The sequence below is a fragment of the Myotis davidii genome, unplaced genomic scaffold, assembly GCF_000327345.1.
Source record: "Myotis davidii unplaced genomic scaffold, ASM32734v1 scaffold524, whole genome shotgun sequence".
NCBI lineage: Eukaryota > Metazoa > Chordata > Mammalia > Chiroptera > Vespertilionidae > Myotis > Myotis davidii.
Window position 1 is genome coordinate 2,493,982 of NW_006299263.1, and position 9,582 is coordinate 2,503,563.

Consider the following 9,582-nt stretch of genomic DNA (forward strand, 5'->3'; position numbering starts at 1 on the left):
GATAGCAGTGCCTCTTATGGGAGTTTATACATGTGCACATGTCCAAAGTTACCTGTGGTCAAGGTTATTCATGTAGCATTGTTTACAATAAAAAATGTGTGTGTGTGTGTGTTGGGGGGGGAGATGAGAAAAGAAAACCAAGTGTCAATCCAAAGGGAAACTAGTTGACAGAATACTATGCAGTGATATTGAAATTTTATAGTTTTCTTTTTAGTGATATAAGAGTTGGCAGGATACTTTATTATACAAAAAAAGAGCAAGGTTTGCCCTGACCAGTGTGGCTCAGTTGGTTGGGCGTGATCCCATGCACCGAAAGATTGCTGCTTTGATTCCCAGTCAGGGCACGTGCCCTGGTTTTGGCCTCGATCCCCGGTGTGCAGGCGGGTGCAAGAGGTAGCCAACTGATGTTTTGCTGTCACACCGATGTTTTTCTCACTCCCTTTCCCTTTCTGAAAAAAAAAAAAATCCACTTTTTAAAAAGAGCAAGGTGCAAAGCAATAGAGCACTTTCTATAAGAAAGGGGGAGGGTAAAGTTTCCTTGTGAGGAGAACCAAGATGGCAGCGTAGGTAAATGCCATACTACCGCCTCTCACAACCACATCAAAATTACAACTAAGATACAGAACAACCATCATTCAAACCTGTCTGAAGTCTGGCTGAATGGAATTCCTACAACTAGAAAAGGAAAGAAGAAAGTATATCAAGACTGGTGGGAGGGGTAGGGGCACAGAAAGGGCTGGTCCAACACCCAAGTATGGTATATTTTTAATCAGGAGGGAAAACTCCACTGCTGAGGCCTCCCATGAGAAGTAAATGGTTCCAGCCCTATACAAGACCCCCAGCCCAGGGTTCCAGAGCTGGGAAGAGAAGTCCCTGTAACTTCAGGTTGTAAAAACCAGTGGGGCTTCACAGAGGCTGCTGGAGACCCAGGCAGTCCCTCTTAAAGGGCTGGCACATACACTTACTTGGACTTGATCCCTCTGGGTTCCAATGCTGGGACCACAGCTCAGGTGAGATTTAGGGACATATGGGAAGGAACTGGATTGTCTGATATTGGAGAAATGTTGGGGTCGTGCCCCAGCAGGTCCAGGGGTTCCCAAAGGCATGAACGGAGTCAGCGAAGAAGGAAGGACACGGAGGCAGCGTTCAGATCATCATCATCATAGCCAGGTTTCGTAGCCAGGTTCTGTGTTTATTGTCTTGTTACATCTGTATTTATACCAGTTGATTTTAATCCTATCAATTCTATTCCAAAGGTTTCTTATCTCCATGCCAAGGTTACTCTATTGTTCTATTAAACTACAAGGAAGTAACTGAAGGAGATTATCCTAAGTAAAGATTATGTAGGGTAAGCGTGATTGTTTGTAGTTAAAGTGATTAATTACCCGCCTGGCATTTAGTTAAGGGGTTTTATTCCCTCCCTAATTCCAGGGAAAAATCCTCACTTGGGGAAACAACCTTTCTCAGAGAGGTGACCTTGGTATAGCGCTAAGAAGGGGAGCAGACATATTAAGAACAGTATGCCATAGACGCCAGGTCCCTTGAAACATATGCTGTGCAGATGTTTCTTCCCTGCAGCGACTGTGTCAAGCAGCAAGGGTGGACTGGCTTCCGGCAAATTCCCCCATTTTTATTTTTTAAATGACAGCGCTTGTAAATCAGCAGCCGCCTCTTGGATTGGGTTGTTTAAGACTCGGAAGAAGACTGACAAGCAATGATAGCAAGCATAGTGGATAAACATAGTGGATGGAGTGCACACAGAGACTTGTAGAAGGTTGCTGGCCTCTTCAGTCAAGGATTTCAGCTGTCCTCAAGTTGGTGGTTTGGTTGTCCTTGTTGATCTGGCTAGTGGGCAGTGTCACTGGCGACGGGCTTCCTGGATTATGGGTCCATCAGGGCCGTGCTTGATGGTGGTGTCGATGTCTGGGGAGGAGTCAGCTGTGCCCTCTGGGTCAGCTGATATGGATGATACCGGGGAGGAGGAGGAAGAGGAGGTGGAGATGGAGGGTAGTAAAGAGAAAAAGAAGAGAAAGCAAAAGAACTACAAGGCATGGAAGTGTTTAGAAAAAAGAGGGATAAGAAAGGGAAGAAGGCAGCACCCTGACACAGCCCTTTCCTTCAGCTGCCCCTTTCGCTGTGGTCCAAGGTAGAAATGGGAAACAAGTCCTGTTGCAGTAAGAGGACAGCTACTGTCAGCCAGTCTCTGTCTTTACCTGGGTCCCAATCTGAGCTGGGCGTGGGAAGCGAAGCAGCCATGGGGGCAGGAGACCTCCCTCAGAAGGAGTGAGGGTTCAGGCCTCTGATTTACACGCGCTATCATTTAAAAAATAAAAAGGGGAATTTGCCGGAAGCCGGTCCATATTTGCTGCTTGCCACAGTCACTGCAGGGAAGAAACATCTGCACAGCTTATGTTTCAAGGGACCTGGCATATATAGCATACTGTTCTTAATATGTTTGCTCCCCTTAGTGCTACGTGTTTTAACCAAGGTCACCTCTCTGAGAAATTTTGTTTCCCCAGGTGGGGATTTTTATCAGTAAATCCCCTTAACTAAGTGCCAGGCAGGTAGTTAATCACTTTAACTACGAACAATCACCCTTAAGCTACTTAATCTTTACTCCCTGGAATGGAGATAACAAATGCCCTAACCATTGGAATAGAATGGATAGGATTAAGACCAACTGGTATAAATACAGATGTAGCAGGAGAAGTAGAGACAGAACCTGGCTGGAGATCCTCGCTAAATCCTGGCTAGAGAACCTGGTTAGGCTGCTGATCAACTGAACGCTGTGTCTGTATCATTCCTTCTTCGTGGACTCTGTCCACACCTTTGGGAACCCTTGTACCTGTTGGGGTTGGACCCCAACATCGCGACGGTGGCAGTGGCAGTGGCTGTCCCACTAGCAGACGAGCTAGAGGGGAGTCCGGGCAGCGTCCGGCGTGGGAGCCGGGGGATCACCATGGCAAAGAAGCGGAAAGGCCGCGTGGCGATCCACTTGGACATGGAGGACAGCGGCAGCAACGAGAACCTGGATCAGGAGCTCTTGTCCCTGGCAAAGCGGAAGCACAGTGACTCTGAGGAGAAGGAGCCACCTGTGAGTCAGCCTGCAGCCTCCTCAGACTCTGAGACGTCGGACAGAGATAATGAGTGGACGTTCGGGAGCAATAAAAATAAGAAGAAAGGAAAGGCCAGAAAAATAGAGAAGAAAGGAACCATGAAGAAACAGGTCAATAAAACTGCTTCATCAGGCAGTTTGGACAAAGACAGTTCAGCTGAGAGCTCAGCCCCTGAGGAAGGTGAAGTGTCCGACTCTGACAGCAACAGCTCCTCCTCCAGTTCAGACTCTGACTCTTCTTCTGAAGATGAAGAGTTCCATGATGGCTACGGGGAAGACCTCATGGGGGATGAGGAGGACAGGGCTCGTCTGGAGCAGATGACAGAGAAGGAAAGAGAGCAAGAACTCTTCAACCGCATTGAGAAGAGGGAGGTGTTGAAAAGAAGATTCGAAATTAAGAAAAAACTAAAAACAGCCAAAAAGAAAGAAAAAAAGAAAAAGCAAGAAGAGCAAGAAAAGAAAAAGCTGACACAGACTCAGGAATCTCAGGTAACATCCCACAACAAGGAATGGCGTTCCAAACGGGATGAGAAACTAGATAAAAAATCGCAAGCCATGGAGGAGCTAAAAGCAGAGAGAGAGAAATGGAAGAACAGAACAGCTGAGCTCCTCGCCAAAAAAGAGCCATTAAAAACCAGTGAGGAATACTCTGACGATGAGGAGGAGGAAGAAGATGACAAATCCAGTGAAAAGACAGACCGCTCATCCCGAACACCATCCTCTGATGAAGAAGAAGAGAAAGAAGAGATCCCTCCAAAATCACAACCAGTGTCCTTACCCGAAGAACTGAATCGGGTTCGATTATCACGGCATAAGCTGGAACGTTGGTGTCATATGCCCTTCTTTGCTAAAACTGTCACAGGATGTTTTGTACGGATTGGCATTGGAAACCACAACAGCAAACCAGTTTACCGGGTTGCTGAGATCACGGGTGTTGTGGAAACCGCCAAGGTATACCAGCTTGGTGGCACCAGAACAAACAAAGGGCTACAGCTACGACATGGCAATGCCCAACGAGTATTCCGCCTAGAGTTTGTCTCAAACCAAGCATTCACTGAAAGCGAATTCATGAAGTGGAAAGAAGCGATGTTTTCTGCTGGCATGCAATTGCCCACTCTAGATGAAATCAATAAGAAGGAATTATCTATTAAAGAAGCTCTTAATTATAAATTCAATGATCAAGACATTGAGGAGATTGTAAAAGAGAAAGAAAGGTTCAGGAAAGCTCCGCTTAACTATGCCAAGAAGAAGACTCAGCTGCTAAAGGAAAAGGCCATGGCGGAGGACCTGGGAGATCAGGACAAGGCCAAACAAATCCAAGACCAGCTGAATGAGCTGGAGGCACGGGCAGAGGCCCTGCACCGCCAGTGGACCAAGAACATATCTGCTATTAGTTACATCAATCAGCGGAACCGGAAATGGAATATTGTGAAGTCTGAGAAGGCCCTTGTGGCTGAAAGTCACAACATGAAAAACCAACAGATGGATCCCTTTACCAGACGGAAATGCACACCTATCATCGTTTCTAATTCCAGAAGCCCAGCTGTTCAAGCTGCCATCTTGGCCCAGCTGAATGCAAAGTATGGTTCTGGAGTGTTACCGGATGCCCCAAAGGAAATGAGCAAGGGTCAGGGAGAGGATAAAGATTTGCATTCTAAGTCAGCCAGTGACCTCTCAGAGGACTTTTTCAAAGTACATGATTTCGATGTGAAGATTGATTTACAAGTTCCCAGCTCAGAGTCAAAGGCTTTGGCCATCACCTCCAAGGCTTCACCAGCCAAGGATGGGGCTCCAAGGAGATCTCTGAACTTGGAAGACTACAAAAAGCGACGGGGGCTGATTTGAGCTCACCCAGCCTGCTGCTTCTGACCCTGCATGCCCATCAGTGTCCCGCCTTTCCTCTTCCTTTGATGTGCCCTCTTTGGGCGGGAGCAGCAGTAGAAACTGGAAAGAGACTCCAAATAGAGTGCACAAGTATTCATTTCATTATTATGCTTTGTTATATAGGGTGGGGTTTTTTGGTAATACCAGTGCACAATTTAAGCATAAATAAACATTAAGATCAGCCTAACGCACTTCTTGATTGCTAATCGATTTCTATTACCTACCAGAAAAGGATTGTGCATTCTAAAAGAGTAGTAAAATGTCAGTTCAACACAAACTCTGCTAACCAGAATATCACACCCCTGGAAGACATACATCACCGAGATTGTTTTTGCCACCCATCTTTTGTGGAATAGGTACAATGAGAATGAGCAGGAAAGAAAATAACCAGGATGAGGGGATAGAAAAGGAAAAACCAACTGAGAAATTTCTTATATTGCTGAAAGTGGGGAGAGAAAGATCTGGGATGAAGAAAGGCCAAGCTTGATGGGAGGAGCAGATAGGAGAAAAAACACAGTATTATATATAACAGAGACATACGTAATTTACACTGCATGCAAATTAGGTCCTGTGAGGCTGAGTCAAGCACAGAGTGGGCTTAGGGGCCCACTCATGAGCTCTTTTAGACACTCAGCTTCAGACACAGCAGCCACAAAGTAACAGGCACAGCAACTGTCAGTAGCATTGTCTGCTATATACAGCCTAGAGCTTCTTCACCATTGCAACATTTCCAACCAGTCTTCACGGGGCAAAGCAATATGCTCAGTGCCATGCTAGATACAAGATTGAATAAAATACAGTCTTATTGTCCAGGGACCCTCAGATTAGAGTGGGGGATCAGAAGAGAGGCACTTAGACTTTCTAAGGCAGGAACTCACATTGGTGGCCGCAGAGCTGAATTGGGCAGCCATACATATTTTATTGGGCCACTACTGTGTGTGTGTGTGTGTGTGTGTGTGCGCGCGTGTGTGCGCACACACGCGCCTATGTGTTTGAATCTGAAAGTCTTTAAGCACCCTCCATTCTGACCTAGTTCCCACCATTCCCCAAAGTTTTACCATGACAACTCACACATTATCCAGCTGCTTGGTTCTTGAAGGCATTTGAGTTTGCAACCCTTTTGTATAAGTGGATAAATTTGATTGTTGGGTTTTTATCATTCTTCAGTCACCTTCTTACATAATAATGGCTAACATGATGATATTCCTGACTAGATCAAACAAGTTCTTTTTAAACTAACAGGTACCACCTCCAGTTTCTGTGCTTGCTCTTGGCTAACACTGTGTTTGCCTTTGTTCCCAGAACTATACACTAGACTGATAGTTTTAATGATTTTTCAAGAATAATCCCTAAATCCTTTTCTTGATCTGTGTGTTAGAGGATTATTTTCTGCCCAGACACATCACTGGACTGGCCTTCTTTCTCCCCAATTAATTATTAGTTTGTCTACATTAAATTATACTTGCCATCTGCTGATAAAATCACAAAACTCCTCAAGCCTTTTCCATTGCTTTCACTGTTTATTGCTGGGTCGTTTTGCCTCCTAGCAGTTGAATCAGCTACAAACTGGGAGATTTGGTTACTAATTCTTTCTCCCAAGTCTCTTCTCTATAGTAGAATTTCTTTGTGAAAAATTTCCAAAGGGTAAAAATTTTCTATGCATATATTTTATATACATATGGTTTTGAACACTTAACACAAAAATCAGTATAGCTAAGCTTCCTGGAAAGCATAAAGAAGTAAGAAATGCACTAGGTGATTTTGAACAACTTCACAATGGGTCATAAAATAATGATTTCTAATAGAGAGATGCATAAAACAAGGATGAATAGTAAATAGCAGAAATAAAAGGAGATCCCTCAAAATATAATGTAGAAAAATCAACATGAAACAAAACAGCATTGGTAGTAAGTTTAACTCACAGAGCTCAGATTTAGGTGTGCAAGAAATAAGGTGTTATTTTCCATTAAACAACTTAATTTATATTTCAAGTCCTAATCTTAAAAGGTTGACAAGCTTTCCACTTCAGCCATCCTGGAGTGATCCCCCAGGATGTGATAAGGTTCTAAGGTCTCACATCAGGTCAATGACTGTGTATTAGTTTGCTCAGGCTGCCATAACAAAATGCCACAGACTGTGTGGCTTAAACAACAGAATTTCTTTTCTCACAGTTCTGGAGGCTAAAAGTTCAAGATCAAGATGGCAGCAGAGTTGGTTTTCCCTGAGGCCACTCTCCTTGGCTTGCCTTTCCCTTGTATCTTCACAGGTCTTCCCTCTGTGTTTGTGTCCTAATCTCCTCTTATAGGAATGCCAGTAAAACTAGATTAAGACCTATCATATGATCTCATTTTAACTTACTTACCTCTTTAAAGACCTTGTCTCCAAATACAGAAACATTCTGAGATACTGGGACTTAGGTTCAAACATATGAATTGAGCAATGGGGGGCTCAACTCAGCCCATAACAGCCTAGAACAGTGGTTGGCAAACTCATTAGTCAACAGAGCCAAATATCAACAGTACAATGACTGAAATTTCTTTTGAGAGCCAAACTTTTTAAACTTCACCTATATAGGTAGGTACATTGTTATTGACCTACCTATATAGTTTAAGTACTGTTGATATTTGGCGCCTCTCCCGCGCTGCATATCCCCCGGCCCACCTGCGCAGCGTCTCCGGCCCAACCGACACCCCCACTTCTTCTAATGCCACTTCTTCAAAATAGACTCGCCCAAGCCGAAAACGGACTTCTGCACATGGGCCACAAAGTTTCAATCGCACTGTACGTGCGCGCCTGCACATGGTATGTTGTGGAAGAGCCACACTCAAGGGGCCAAAGAGCCGCATGTGGCTCGAGAGCCATGGTTTGCCGACCACTGGCCTAGGATGATGAGCTTGTGGCCATCAGCCAGTGTTCCACACAGAGATAAGAGCATTATCTCTGGCCATAAGGTCCCTGTCCATTCAGGCCAACTGCTTTCTGTTGCTTTTAAGCAATGCTGAGGTGTCAGGATGGCTCCATAAAGCTATGATCCACCATAGTCCCATGTCCTGGGCACATCTTGCACCATATGAAACCACCAGCACCACCAGCACCACCAGCACCACCAGCACCTGCACCCCAGAGAAATGACAGAGTCACCTCTGCTATTCCAACACCCCAGTCCTCCCTTCTGTCATCCAAATGGGAAACTTTCTTTTTTGGTTTTGGAAAACCCTGCTAGGCTATATTTCCTGTCTGCTGCTGCCTTTCCTAAGATGATGAACTATCTGCTTAAATTGAGAGAATCAAAAAAATGTGCAAAAATTAATTAGGATCTCACACTACTCTTTGGTTACATATGACAAATACATGTGTCCGTGAGTGTTTATGCTTTTTCCTATCCCAGTTCCTAAAAGTTTTATTTCATATTTTGTAATTATATTTTTTTCAATCAAAAATGGTAATGTCTGCCCGGCTAGTGTGGCTCAGTGGTTGAGTGTCCATTATGAACCTGGAGGTCACAGTTCAACTCCTAGTCAGGGCACATGCCTCGGTTGTGGGCTTGAACCACAGAAGGAGGGCAGGGGAGAGCCAATCCGTGATTCTCTCTTATCATTGATGTTTTTATCTCTCTTTCCGTTTCCCTTCCTCTCTGAAACCAATTAAAATACATATCAATTAAAATATATGAAATAAACTTTCACATATTTTTTAAAAAATCAACTACCTCCAGAGAGCATTTTCCCAAAGAAGGGAGACTTATTTCCTTTCCTCCTTTTTTCTTCTCCCACCTCCACACTCAAAATGCTTCATGTTGGGAATAAAGAAAAGCAGCCCCTAAGGTCTGCTAACTGCTGGAGAATCACAAGTTCACTTGGGAACAGGTGTAGTGACTGGCACCCGTGACTTCCAAGATTCATCTCTACTTGTTTCATCAGATTTCTCCATGTGGTAGGAAATATGTGCACAGTTGCTCTCAAATTTCACATCTTATCGTTTGCACCAACAGAGAAATATCAATTGACCTCTTTTGCTCAGAGGCCAAAAATCCTAGAGCAAGAGCTCATGGGCTCTGCTTCCTAGGTGCCCTCTCCTGGGCCAATCAATTACGGTTGGGGCGGAGGGCAGAGCAACTCAGGTAAGAACATGGCAGGGTAAGCCCCAGAAAGGTTGGGTTTCTCAGAGAAAAGGGAGGCTGGGCAGAAAATCCCATAAAAGTCCAGAACCAACAAATATATCATTTATACCCATGGGTGGTTACCTAACTGATAAAAGCATCCATCATTTCACTATTATAAAAAAAAAAATAATGAAATATACTCTTAGCTTACTTAAATGCGCCTAAAATTGCAAAACAGCTGACTTTTAAACAATTTCTTTCAAACTCCAAAGATTCACATTTCTGGAGTGAAAGCTAGCATTTCCCAAAGGAGAGAAGATTTAACATAAATGCTCTTTTTCTAGAGACTATAAATAAGAACCAGCGCTCACAACATGTACATCAGAAAATGTCTGGCCCTAGAGTGTTTGTCTCAGTGAATAGAGCATTGGCCTGTGGACTGAAGGGTCCCAGGTTCGATTTTGCTCAAGGGCACATGCCC

The 9,582-nt window shown here is 44.3% G+C and overlaps 1 pseudogene across 1 annotated transcript; it reads left to right on the forward strand.

Moving 5' to 3' along the window:
* Positions 1 to 2,875: 2,875 nt before the first annotated feature.
* On the forward strand, positions 2,876 to 5,071 carry LOC102768494 (annotated as a pseudogene). The gene has a single exon (XR_001515739.1). The product of XR_001515739.1 is annotated as an RNA polymerase-associated protein RTF1 homolog pseudogene (transcript).
* The last annotated feature ends 4,511 nt before the right edge of the window (positions 5,072 to 9,582 follow it).